General features: G+C 53.7%; 1 protein-coding gene across 3 annotated transcripts in view; it reads right to left on the minus strand.

The window, feature by feature from the left end:
• Positions 1 to 14,149, minus strand: part of ltbp4 (latent transforming growth factor beta binding protein 4) — a 504,953-nt gene that overhangs the window by 14,104 nt on the left and 476,700 nt on the right. The gene's annotated exons all lie outside the window — the stretch shown is intronic.

The raw sequence follows: 14,149 nt of genomic DNA on the forward strand, positions 1-14,149 counted from the left end.
CACTCACTGTATAACTGTACACAGTCACTGTTTATTCAGGGTGAGGATCCCTCACTGTGTAACTGTACAGAGTCACTGTTTATTCAGCAAGGCAAGCACACTCACTGTGTAACTGTACATACTCACTGTTTATTCAGGGTGAGGATCACTCACTGTGTAACTGTACAGAGTCACTGTTTATTCAGGGTGAGGATCACTCACTGTGTAACTGTACAGAGTCACTGTTTATTCAGCAGGGTGAGGGTCACTCACTGTGTAACTGTACAGAGTCACTGTTTATTCAGCAGGGTGAGGATCACTCACTGTGTAACTGTACAGAGTCACTGTTTATTCAGCAGGGTGAGGGTCACTCACTGTGTAACTGTACAGAGTCACTGTTTATTCAGCAGCGCGAGGATCACTCACTGTGTAACTGTACAGTCACTGTTTATTCAGCAGGGTGAGGATCACTCACTGTGTAACTGTACAGAGTCACTGTTTATTCAGCAGCGCGAGGATCACTCACTCTGTAACTGTACAGAGTCACTGTTTATTCAGGGTGATGATCACTCACTCTGTAACTGTACAGAGTCACTGTTTATTCAGCAGGGTGAGGATCACTCACTGTGTAACTGTACAGAGTCACTGTTTATTCAGGGTGAGGATCCCTCACTGTGTAACTGTACAGAGTCACTGTTTATTCAGCAAGGCAAGCACACTCACTGTGTAACTGTACAGAGTCACTGTTTATTCAGCAGGGTGAGGATCACTCACTGTGTCACTGTACAGAGTCAGTTTATTCAGGGTGAGGATCACTCACTGTGTCACTGTACAGAGACACTGTTTATTCAGCAGGGTGAGGGTCACTCACTGTATAACTGTACAGAGTCGCTGTTTATTCAGGGTGAGGGTCACTCACTGTATAACTGTACAGAGTCACTGTTTGTTCAGCAGGGTGAGGATCACTCACTGTGTAACTGTACAGAGTCACTGTTTATTCAGCAGGGTGAGGGTCACTCACTGTGTAACTGTACAGAGTCACTGTTTATTCAGCAGGGTGAGGATCACTCACTGTGTAACTGTACAGAGTCACTGTTTATTCAGGGTGAGGATCACTCACTGTGTCACTGTACAGAGTCACTGTTTATTCAGCAGGGTGATGATCACTCACTGTGTCACTGTACAGAGTCACTGTTTATTCAGCAGGGTGAGGATCACTCACTGTGTAACTGTACAGAGGCACTGTTTATTCAGAGTGAGGATCACTCACTGTGTAACTGTACAGAGTCACTGTTTATTCAGCAGGGTGAGGATCACTCACTGTGTAACTGTACAGAGTCACTGTTTATTCAGGGTGAGGATCACTCACTGTGTAACTGTACAGTCACTGTTTATTCAGGGTGAGGATCACTCACTGTATAACTGTACAGTCACTGTTTATTCAGGGTGAGGATCACTCACTGTATAACTCTACAGTCACTGTTTATTCAGGGTAAGGATCACTCACTGTATAACTGTACAGAGACACTGTTTATTCAGCAGGGTGAGGATCACTCACTGTGTAACTGTACAGAGTCACTGTTTATTCAGCAGGGTGAGGATCATTCACTGTGTAACTGTACAGAGTCACTGTTTATTCAAGGTGAGGATCACTCACTGTATAACTGTACAGTCACTGTTTATTCAGGGTAAGGATCACTCACTGTATAACTGTACAGAGTCACTGTTTATTCAGGGTGATGATCACTCACTGTATAACTCTACAGTCACTGTTTATTCAGGGTAAGGATCACTCACTGTATAACTGTACAGAGACACTGTTTATTCAGCAGGGTGAGGATCACTCACTGTGTAACTGTACAGAGTCACTGTTTATTCAGCAGGGTGAGGATCACTCACTGTGTAACAGTACAGAGTCACTGTTTATTCAGCAGGGTGAGGATCATTCACTGTGTAACTGTACAGAGTCACTGTTTATTCAAGGTGAGGATCACTCACTGTATAACTGTACAGTCACTGTTTATTCAGGGTAAGGATCACTCACTGTATAACTGTACAGAGACACTGTTTATTCAGCAGGGTGAGGATCACTCACTGTGTAACTGTACAGAGTCACTGTTTATTCAGGGTGAGGATCGCTCACTGTGTAACTGTACCGAGTCACTGTTTATTCAGGGTGAGGATCACTCACTGTGTAACTGTACAGAGTCAATGTTTATTCAGGGTGAGGATCAGTCACTGTGTTGGGCGTCTTGAAAAATATTAAGGTAGATAAGTCCCCAGGGCCTGATGGGATCTACCCCAGAATACTGAAGGAAGCTAGAGAGGAAATTGCTGAGGCCTTGACAGAAATCTTTGGATCCTCACTGTCTTCAGATTATGTCCCCGGAGGACTGGAGAATAGCCAATGTTGTTCCTCTGTTTAAGAAGGGTAGCAAGGATAATCCAGGGAACTACAGGCCGGTGAGCCTTACGTCAGTGGTAGGGAAATTACTGGAGAGAATTCTTCGAGACAGGATCTACTCCCATTTGGAATCATTCTGGACTTAGTGTTATTTAATGAGCCAGACTTGATTAAAGATCTTAAAGTAAGGGAGCACTTAGGAGGCAGTGATCATAATATGGTCGAATTCAATCTCCAATTTGAAAGAAAGAAAGTAGAATCAGATGTAAAGGTGTTACAGTTAAATAAAGGTAACTCCAGGGGCATGAGGGAGGAACTGACGAAAATCGACTGGGAGCAGAGCCTAGTGGGAAAGACAGTAGAACAGCAATGGCAGGAGTTTCTGGGAGTAATTGAGGAGACAGTACAGAGGTTCATCCCAAAGAAAAGAAAGGTTATCAGAGGGGGATTAGGCAGCCATGGCTGGCAAAGAAAGTTAGGGGATGCATCAAAGCAAAAGAGAAAGCCTATAATGTGGCAAAGAGTAGTGGGAAGTCAGAAGATTGGGAAGGCTACAAAAACAAACAGAGGATAACAAAGAGAGAAATAAGGAAAGAGAGGATCAAATTTGAAGGTAGGCTAGCCAGTAACATTAGGAATGATAGTAAAAGTTTCTTTAAATACATTAAAAACAAACGGGAGGCAAAAGTTGACATTGGGCCACTCCAAAATGACACTGGTAATTTTGTGATGGGAGACATGGAAATAGCTGAGGAACTAAATAAGTACTTTGCGTCAGTCTTCACAGTAGAAGACATGAGTAATATCCCAACAATTCCGGAGAGTCAGGGAGCAGAGTTGAATATGGTAGCCATCACAAAGGAGAAAGTGCTAGAGAAACTAAGAGGTCTAAAAATTGATAAATCTCCAGGCCCAGATGGGCTACATCCTAGAGTTCTAAAGGAGATAGCTGAAGAAATAGTGGAGGCGTTAGTTATGATCTTTCAAAAGACACTGGAGTCAGGGAAAGTCCCAGAGGATTGGAAAATCGCTGTTGTAACCCCCCTGTTCAAGAAGGGAACAAGGAAAAAGATGGAAAATTATAGGCCAATTAGCCTAACCTTGGTTGTTGGCAAGATTCTAGAGTCCATTGTTAAGGATGAGATTTCTAAATTCTTGGAAGTGCAGGGTCGGATTAGGACAAGTCAGCATGGATTTAGTAAGGGGAGGTCGTGCCTGACAAACCTGTTAGAGTTCTTTGAAGAGATAACAAATAGGTTAGACCAAGGAGAGCCAATGGATGTTATCTATCTTGACTTCTAAAAGGCCTTTGATAAGGTGCCTCACGGGAGACTGCTGAGTAAAATAAGGGCCCATGGTATTCGAGGTAAGGTACTAACATGGATTGACGATTGGCTGTCAGGCAGAAGGCAGAGAGTTGGGATAAAAGGTTCTTTTTCGGAATGGCAACCGGTGACGAGTGGTGTCCCGCAGGGTTCAGTGTTGGGGCCACAGCTGTTCTCCTTATATATTAACGATCTAAATGATGGGACTGGGGGCATTCTGGCTAAGTTTGCCGATGATACAAAGATAGGTGGAGGGGCAGGTAGTATGGAGGAGGTGGGGAGGCTGCAGAAAGATTCAGACAGTTTAGGAGAGTGGTCCAAGAAATGGCTGATGAAATTCAACGTGGGCAAGTGCGAGGTCTTGCACTTTGGAAAAAAGAATAGAGGCGTGGACTATTTTCTAAACGGTGACAAAATTCATAATGCTGAAGTGCAAAGGGACTTGGGAGTCCTAGTCCAGGATTCTCTAAAGGTAAACTTGCAGGTTGAGTCCGTAATTAAGAAAGCAAATGCAATGTTGTCATTCATCTCAAGAGGCTTGGAATATAAAAGCAGGGATGTACTTCTGAAGCTTTATAAAGCATTAGTTAGGCCCCATTTAGAATACTGTGAGCAATTTTGGGCCCCACACCTCAGGAAGGACATACTGGGTCCAGCAGAGATTCACACGGATGATCCCAGGAATGGTAGGCCTAACATACGATGAACATCTGAGGATCCTGGGATTATATTCATTGGAGTTTAGGAGGTTGAGGGGAGATCTAATAGAAACTTACAAGATAATGAATGGCTTAGATAGGGTGGATGTAGGGAAGTTGTTTCCATTAGCAGGGGAGACTAGGACCCGGGGGCACAGCCTTAGAATAAAAGGGAGTCACTTTAGAACAGAGATGAGGAGAAATTTCTTCAGCCAGAGAGTGGTGGGTCTGTGGAATTCATTGCCACAGAGGGCGGTGGAGGCCGGGACGTTGAGTGTCTTTAAGACAGAAGTTGATAAATTCTTGATTTCTCGAGGAATTAAGGGCTATGGAGAGAGAGCGGGTAAATGGAGTTGAAATCAGCCATGATTGAATGGTGGAGTGGATTCGATGGCTGAATGGCCTTACTTCCGTTCCTATGTCTTATGGTCTTATGGTCTTATGGAAGCAAATGGACGTATTAGTGAGAGGCAGCATGGTTTTGTGAAGGGGAGGTCGTGTCTCACTAACTTAATAGAGTTTTTCGAGGAGGTCACAAAGATGATTGATGCAGGTAGGGCAGTGGATGTTGTCTATATGGACTTCAGTAAGGCCTTTGACAAGGTCCCTCATGGTAGACTAGTACAAAAGGTGAAGTCACACGGGATCAGGGATGAGCTGGCAAGGTGGATACAGAACTGGCTAGGTCATAGAAGGCAGAGAGTAGCAATGGAAGGATGCTTTTCTAATTGGAGGTGTTCCGCAGGGATCAGTGCTGGGACCTTTGCTGTTCGTAGTATATATAAATGATTGGTCTGATTAGTAAGTTTGCAGACGTCACAAAGGTTAGTGGAATTGCGGATAGCGATGAGGACTGTCAGAGGATACAGCAGGATTTAGATTGTTTGGAGACTTGGGCGGAGAGATGGCAGATGGAGTTTAATCCGGACAAATGTGAGGTAATGCATTTTGGAAGGTCCAATGCAGGTAGGGAATATACAGTGAATGGTAGAACCCTCAAGAGTATTGAAAGTCAGAGAGATCTAGGTGTACAGGTCCACAGGTCACTGAAAGGGGCAACACAGGTGGAGAAGGTAGTCAAGGAGGCATACGGCATGCTTGCCTTCATTGGTCGGGGCATTGAGTATAAGAATTGGCAAGTCATGTTGCAGCTATATAGAACCTTCGTTAGGCTACACTTGGAGTATAGTGTTCAATTCTGGTCGCCACACTACCAGAAGGATGTGCAGGCTTTAGAGAGGGTGCAGAAGAGATTTACCAGAATGTTGCCTGGTATGGAGGGCATTAGCTATGAGGAGCGGTTGAATAAACTCTGTTTTTTCTCACTGGAACGACAGAGGTTGAGGGGCGACCTAATAGAGGTCTACAAAATTATGAGGGGCATAGACAGAGTGGATAGTCAGAGGCTTTTCCCAGGGCAGAGGAGTCAAGTACTAGGGGGCATAGGTTTAAGGTGCGAGGGGCAAGGTTTAGAGGAGATGTGCGAGGACTGCAAAGTCCATATAGACAACATCTGCAAAGACTCGCATTCAAAGTATCGTCTTGCATCATTGACTTTGTCTATATGTTTCTGGAGCCCACCCCTTCATTCACCTGAGGAAGGAACAGCGCTCCGAAAGCTAGTGATTCGAAACAAACCTGTTGGACTTTAACCTGCTGTTGTAAGACTTCTTACTGTAGTTCTCAGATCCAATGGGACCTGTCTCCGAAATTGTAAAGACAGGTTGTGTCTCCCAACTTGAAAGTCCTATAATCAAAATTTCTTTTCTGACTCTTTTGTTTTGACTCCACTTTCCCACCTATGTTGGGTCAGGTTCGGAGGCCTGTCCGCTGGTGCAAACCCCATCACATGTGGCATGGTCCTGAAGTTGGAAAGGGTCTGAGCCAGTTTGGTGTCAAGCGAGCCAGCGGTCTGGTTTTTAATAACGTTTTGAAATGTTTGGGCCGTGGCCATTAGAAGATGGGTAGTAGTCAGCCGTCCAAATGTGCTTCATCCCATTGGACGTCACAAACACTTAGAATCCTCTGCCAGTGAAGGGGGTCCCCGTTTTCAGAAACAAGGACCTCTGGTATCCACGAGTGCAAATCGATTGCCGGAGTTTCTCTATAGCGGTGCTGGAAGTCGCGGAGGATATCCGATGTACGTCCATTCCTTTAGACTGCTCATTAACCAAGGTCATGGTGGTGACTACAATTCGTAGAGGCTCCCCTGTGTAGGCAGAGGGGAGTGATATCGCCTTGGAGTTTAATTTTGATAGGGACAACTTTGTGGAAGGTTCAATTGCATTAGTTTGTCCTGTTGGGGCTGCTGGATTTGCAGGGCCTGGGCCTGAGGTGGCCTGGCTTCAGGCACAGTGATGATTCTGGCAGTCCTTGGGCATATCCTTCTGCCGCAGGTACAGCATCCCGTGACTGCTCCTTGATATCCTCTGGGGAAGCTTCTCTCACAGTACTGGAGTTCCACTGCTGTCGGCCAGTGATTACATGTGTGATGGATGAGTAGTGACTGGGCCAGTCTCCTGAGCCTGCTCAGGATTCTGTTACAGGTTTCCAGCAAGACTGCCGGCTGTATTAAACATGCAGCTCTGGAGAATAACTCTGGGTAGCGGTTCATCACTAAGTGCAGCAGCTCAGTAAACATTTTTGAGTCCGGGGTGTTGGGGAAGTTGGCTGAATGATGCCGAATGTCTGAGCTCCCCAGGCAGTCGGAGACGATCTTCTATCAGTCGTCACCTTCAATGACATTCCCACAAAATAAATAACACATTATTTTGGTGTACTGGGAACAACCCAGTCTGGGAATAACAGGAACACCCAGTCTGGGAATAACAGGAATTCCCAGTCCAGGACTAACGGGAACACCCAGTCCGGGACTATCGGGAACTCCCAGTCCGGGACTATCGGGAACTCCCAGCCCGGGACTAACAGCAACTCCCAGTCCGGGACTAACGGGAACTCCCAGTCCGGGAACGGGAACTCCCAGTCCGGAACTAACGGGAATTCCCAGTCCGGGACTAACAGCAACTCTCAGTCCGGGACTAACAGGAACTCCTAGTCCAGGACTAACGTGAATTCCCAGTCTGGGACTATTGGGAATTCCCAATCTGGGACGAATGGGAATTCCCAGTCCGGGACTAACGGCAACTCCCAGTCCAGGAACGGGAACTCCCAGTCCGGGACTAACGGCAACTCCCAGTCCGGGACAAACGGGAATTCCCAGTCATTGACTAACAGCAACTCCCAGTCCGGGACTAACAGGAACTCCCAGTCCGGGAACGGGAACTCCCAGTCCGGGACTAACGGGAATTCCCAGTCCGGGAATAACAGCAACTCCCAGTCCGGGACTAACGGGAACTCCCAGTCCGGGATGAACAGGAACTCCCAGTCCGGAAATGGGAATTCCCAGTCCAGAACTAACGGGAATTCCCACTCCGGGACTAACAGCAACTCTCAGTCCGGGACTAACAGGAACTCCCAGTCCAGGACTAATGGGAATTCCCAGTCCGGGACTAATGGGAATTCCCAGTCCAGGACTAACGGGAACTCCCAGTCCGGGATGAACAGAAACTCCCAGTCCAGGAACGGCAACTCCCAGTCCGGGATAAACGGCAACTCCCAGTCCAGGATAAACGGGAATTCCCAGTCCTGGACTAACAGCAAATGCCAGTCCGGGACTAACAGCAACTCCAAGCCCGGGATTAACGGGAACTCCCAGCCCGGGACTAACGGGAATTCCCAGTCCGGGACTAACAGGAACTCCCAGCCCGGGACTAACGGGAACTCCCAGTCCGGGACTAACGGGAACTCCCAGCCCGGGACTGAGGGGAACACCCAGTCCGGGACTAACGGGAACTCCCAGTCCGGGACTAACAGGAACTCCCAGCCCGGGACTAACGGGAACTCCCAGTCCGGGACTAACGGGAACTCCCAGTCCGGGACTAACGGGAACTCCCAGCCCGGGACTAACAGCAACTCCCAGTCCGGGACTAACGGGAACTCCCAGCCCGGGACTAACGGGAATCCCCAGTCCGGGACTAACGGGAACTCCCAGTCCGGGACTAACGGGAACTCCCAGCCCGGGACTAACGGGAACTCCCAGCCCGGGACTAACAGCAACTCCCAGTCCGGGACTAACGGGAACTCCCAGTCCGGGACTAACGGGAACTCCCAGTCCGGGACTAACGGGAACTCCCAGCCCGGGACTAACGGGAACTCCCAGCCCGGGACTAACAGCAACTCCCAGTCCGGGACTAACAGGAACTCCCAGTCCGGGACTAACGGGAACTCCCAGTCCGGGACTAACGGGAACTCCCAGTCCGGGACTAACGGGAACTCCCAGCCCGGGACTAACGGGAACTCCCAGTCCGGGACTAACAGCAACTCCCAGCCCGGGACTAACGGGAACTCCCAACCCGGGACTAACGGGAACTCCCAGCCCGGGACTAACGGAAGCTCCCAGCCCGGGACTAACGGGAGCTCCCAACCCAGGACTAACGGGAACTCCCTGCCCGGGACTAACGGGAACTCCCAGTCCGGGACTAACGGGAACTCCCAGCCCGGGACTAACGGGAACACCCAGCCCGGGACTAACGGGAACTCCCTGCCCGGGACTAACGGGAACTCCCAGTCCGGGACTAACGGGAACTCCCTGCCCGGGACTAACGGGAACTCCCTGCCCGGGACTAACGGAAGCTCCCAGCCCGGGACTAACGGGAACTCCCAGTCCGGGACTAACGGGAACTCCCAGTCCGGGACTAACGGGAACTCCCAGTCCGGGACTAACGGTAGCTCCCAGCCCGGGACTAACGGGAACTCCCAGCCCGGGACTAACAGCAACTCCCAGTCCGGGACTATCGGGAACTCCCAGTCCGGGACTAACGGGAACCCCAGTCCGGGACTAACGGGAACTCCCAGTCCGGGACTAACGGGAACCCCAGTCCGGGACTAACGGGAACTCCCAGCCCGGGACTAACGGGAACCCCAGTCCGGGACTAACAGGAACTCCCAGTCCGGGACTAACGGGAACTCCCAGCCCGGGACTAACGGGAACTCCCAGCCCTGGACTAACGGGAACTCCCAGCCCAGGACTAACCGGAACTCCCAGTCCCGGACTAACAGGAACTCCCAGTCCGGGACTAACGGGAACTCCCAGCCCTGGACTAACGGGAACTCCCAGCCCGGGACTAACGGGAACTCCCAGCCCGGGACTAACAGGAACTCCCAGTCCCGGACTAACAGGAACTCCCAGTCCGGGACTAACGGGAACTCCCAGCCCTGGACTAACGGGAACTCCCAGTCCGGGACTAACGGGAACTCCCAGTCCGGGACTAACGGGAACTCCCAGTCCGGGACTAACGGGAACTCCCAGTCCGGGACTAGCGGGAACTCCCAGTCCGGGACTAACGGGAACTCCCAGTTCGGGACTAGCGGGAACTCCCAGTCCGGGACTAACGGGAACTCCCAGTCCGGGACTAGCGGGAACTCCCAGTCCGGGACTAACGGGAACTCCCAGTCCGGGACTAACAGGAACTCCCAGCCCGGGACTAACGGGAACTCCCAGCCCGGGACTAACAGCAACTCCCAGCCTGTGACTAACGGGAACTCCCAGCCCGGGACTAACGGGAACTCCCAGTCCGGGACTAACGGGAACTCCCAGCCCGGGACTAACGGGAACTCCCAGCCCGGGACTAACAGGAACTCCCAGCCCGGGACTAACGGGAACTCCCCGCCGGGGACTAACGGGAACTCCCAATCCGGGACTAACAGAAACTCCCAGTCCGGGACTAGCGGGAACTCCCAGCCCGGGACTAACAGGAACTCCCAGTCCGGGACTAACGGGAACTCCCAGTCCGGGACTAACAGGAACTCCCAGCCCGGGACTAACGGGAACTCCCAGTCCGGGACTAACAGGAACTCCCAGTCCGGGACTAACGGGAACTCCCAGCCCTGGACTAACGGGAACTCCCAGCCCGGGACTAACGGGAACTCCCAGCCCTGGACTAACGGGAACTCCCAGCCCGGGACTAACGGGAACTCCCAGCCCGGGACTAACGGGAACTCCCAGCCCGGGACTAACGGGAACTCCCAGCCCGGGACTAACGGGAACTCCCAGTCCGGGACTAACGGGAACTCCCAGCCCGGGACTAACGGGAACTCCCAGCCCGGGACTAACGGGATCTCCCAGTCCGGGACTAACGGGAACTCCCAGCCCGGGACTAACGGGAACTCCCAGTCCGGGAACGGGAACTCCCAGCCCGGGACTAACGGGAACTCCCAGTCCGGGACTAACAGGAACTCCCAGTCCGGGACTAACGGGAACTCCCAGTCCGGGACTAACAGCAACTCCCAGCCTGGGACTAACGGGAACTCCCAGTCCGGGACTAACGGGAACTCCCAATCCGGGACTAACAGGAACTCCCAGCCCGGGACTAACGGGAACTCCCAGCCCGGGACTAAAGGGAACTCCCAGCCCGGGACTAACGGGCACTCCCAGTCCGGGACTAACGGGAACTCCCAGTCCGGGACTAACGGGAACTCCCAGTCCGGGACTAACGGGAACTCCCAGCCCGGGACTAACGGGCACTCCCAGTCCTGGACTAACGGGAACTCCCAGTCCGGGACTAACGGGAACTCCCAGTCCGGGACTAACAGCAACTCCCAGCCCGGGACTAACAGCAACTCCCAGCCCGGGACTAACAGGAACTCCCAGTCCGGGACTAAAGGGAACTCCCAGCCCGGGACTAACGGGAACTCCCAGCCCGGGACTAACGGGAACTCCCAGCCCGGGACTAACGGGAACTCCCAGCCCGGGACTAACGGGAACTCCCAGCCCGGGACTAACGGGAACTCCCAGCCCGGGACTAACGGGAACTCCCAGTCCTGGACTAACGGGAACTCCCAGTCCGGGAACGGGAACTCCCAGCCCGGGACTAACGGGAACTCCCAGTCCGGGACTAACAGGAACTCCCAGTCCGGGACTAACGGGAACTCCCAGTCCGGGACTAACAGCAACTCCCAGCCTGGGACTAACGGGAACTCCCAGTCCGGGACTAACGGGAACTCCCAGTCCGGGACTAACAGGAACTCCCAGTCCGGGACTAACGGGAACTCCCAGTCCGGGACTAACAGCAACTCCCAGCCTGGGACTAACGGGAACTCCCAGCCCGGGACTAACGGGAACTCCCAGTCCGGGACTAACAGCAACTCCCAGCCCGGGACTAACGGGAACTCCCAGCCCGGGACTAACGGGCACTCCCAGTCCGGGACTAACGGGAACTCCCAGTCCGGGACTAACGGGAACTCCCAGTCCGGGACTAACGGGAACTCCCAGTCCGGGACTAACGGGAACTCCCAGTCCGGGACTAACAGCAACTCCCAGTCCGGGACTAACAGGAACTCCCAGTCCGGGACTAACGGGAACTCCCAGCACGGGACTAACAGGAACTCCCAGTCCGGGACTAACGGGAACTCCCAGTCCGGGACTAACGGGAACTCCCAGCCCGGGACTAACGGGAACTCCCAGCCCGGGGCTAACAGGAACTCTCAGCCCGGGACTAACGGGAACTCCCAGCCCGGGACTAACGGGAACTCCCAGCCCGGGACTAACGGGAACTCCCAGCCCGGGACTAACGGGAACTCCCAGCCCGGGACTAACGGGAACTCCCAGTCCGGGTCTAACGGGAACTCCCAGTCCGGGACTAACAGCAACTCCCAGTCCGGGACTAACGGGAACTCCCAGTCCGGGACTAACGGGAACTCCCAGTCCGGGACTAACGGGAACTCCCAGCCCGGGACTAACGGGAACTCCCAGCCCGGGACTAACGGGAACTCCCAGCCCGGGACTAACGGGAACTCCCAGCCCGGGACTAACGGGAACTCCCAGCCCGGGACAAACGGGAACTCCCAGTCCGGGACTAACGGGAACTCCCAGTCCGGGACTAACGGGAACTCCTAGTCCGGGACTAACGGGAACTCCCAGTCCAGGACTAACAGGAACTCCCAGCCCGGGACTAAAGGGAACTCCCAGCCCGGGACTAACGGGAACTCCCAGTCCGCGACTAACAGGAACTCCCAGTCCGGGACTAACGGGAACTCCCAGCCCGGGACTAACGGGAACTCCCAGTCCGGGACTAACGGGAACTCCCAGTCCGGGAACGGGAACTCCCAGCCCGGGACTAACGGGAACTCCCAGTCCGGGAACGGGAACTCCCAGCCCGGGACGAACGGGAACTCCCAGTCCTGGACTAACGGGAACTCCCAGTCCGGGAACGGGAACTCCCAGCCCGGGACTAACGGGAACTCCCAGCCCGGGACTAACGGGAACTCCCAGCCCGGGACTAACGGGAACTCCCAGCCCGGGACTAACGGGAACTCCCAGCCCGGGACTAACGGGAACTCCTAGTCCGGGACTAACGGGAACTCCCAGCCCGGGACTAACGGGAACTCCCAGCCCGGGACTAACGGGAACTCCCAGCCCGGGACTAACGGGAACTCCCAGCCCGGGACTAACGGGAACTCCCAGCCCGGGACTAACGGGAACTCCCAGCCCGGGACTAACGGGAACTCCCAGCCCGGGACTAACGGGAACTCCCAGCCCGGGACTAACGGGAACTCCCAGCCCGGGACTAACGGGAACTCCCAGCCCGGGACTAACAGGAACTCCCAGCCCGGGACTAACGGGAACTCCCAGTCAAGGACTAACGGGAACACCCAGCCCGGGACTAAAGGGAACTCCCAGCCCGGGACTAACGGGAACTCCCAGCCCGGGACTAACGGGAACTCCCAGCCCGGGACTAACGGGAACTCCCAGTCCTGGACTAACGGGAACTCCCAGTCCGGGAACGGGAACTCCCAGCCCGGGACTAACGGGAACTCCCAGTCCGGGACTAACAGGAACTCCCAGTCCGGGACTAACGGGAACTCCCAGTCCGGGACTAACAGGAACTCCCAGTCCGGGACTAACGGGAACTCCCAGTCCGGGACTAACAGCAACTCCCAGCCTGGGACTAACGGGAACTCCCAGTCCGGGACTAACGGGAACTCCCAGTCCGGGACTAACGGGAACTCCCAGCCCGGGACTAACGGGCACTCCCAGTCCAGGACTAACGGGAACTCCCAGTCCGGGACTAACGGGAACTCCCAGTCCGGGACTAACGGGAACTCCCAGCCCGGGACTAACAGGAACTCCCAGTCCGGGACTAACGGGAACTCCCAGCCCGGGACTAACGGGAACTCCCAGTCCGGGACTAACGGGAACTCCCAGTCCGGGACTAACGGCAACTCCCAGTCCGGGACTAACAGGAACTCCCAGCCCGGGACTAACGGGAACTCCCAGCCCGGGACTAACGGGCACTCCCAGTCCAGGACTAACGGGAACTCCCAGTCCGGGACTAACGGGAACTCCCAGTCCGGGACTAACAGCAACTCCCAGTCCGGGACTAACGGGAACTCCCAGCCCGGGACTAACAGGAACTCCCAGCCCGGGACTAACGGGAACTCCCAGTCCGGGACTAACGGGAACTCCCAGCCTGGGACTAACGGCAACTCCCAGTCCGGGACTAACGGGAACTCCCAGCCTGGGACTAACAGCAACTCCCAGCCCGGGACTAACGGGAACTCCCAGTCCGGGACTAACGGGAACTCCCAGCCCGGGACTAACAGCAACTCCCAGTCCGGGACTAACGGGAACTCCCAGCCCGGGACTAACAGGAACTCCCAGCCCGGGACTAACGGGAACTCCCAGC

This window comes from Scyliorhinus torazame, chromosome 25 (genome assembly GCF_047496885.1).
Source record: "Scyliorhinus torazame isolate Kashiwa2021f chromosome 25, sScyTor2.1, whole genome shotgun sequence".
NCBI lineage: Eukaryota > Metazoa > Chordata > Chondrichthyes > Carcharhiniformes > Scyliorhinidae > Scyliorhinus > Scyliorhinus torazame.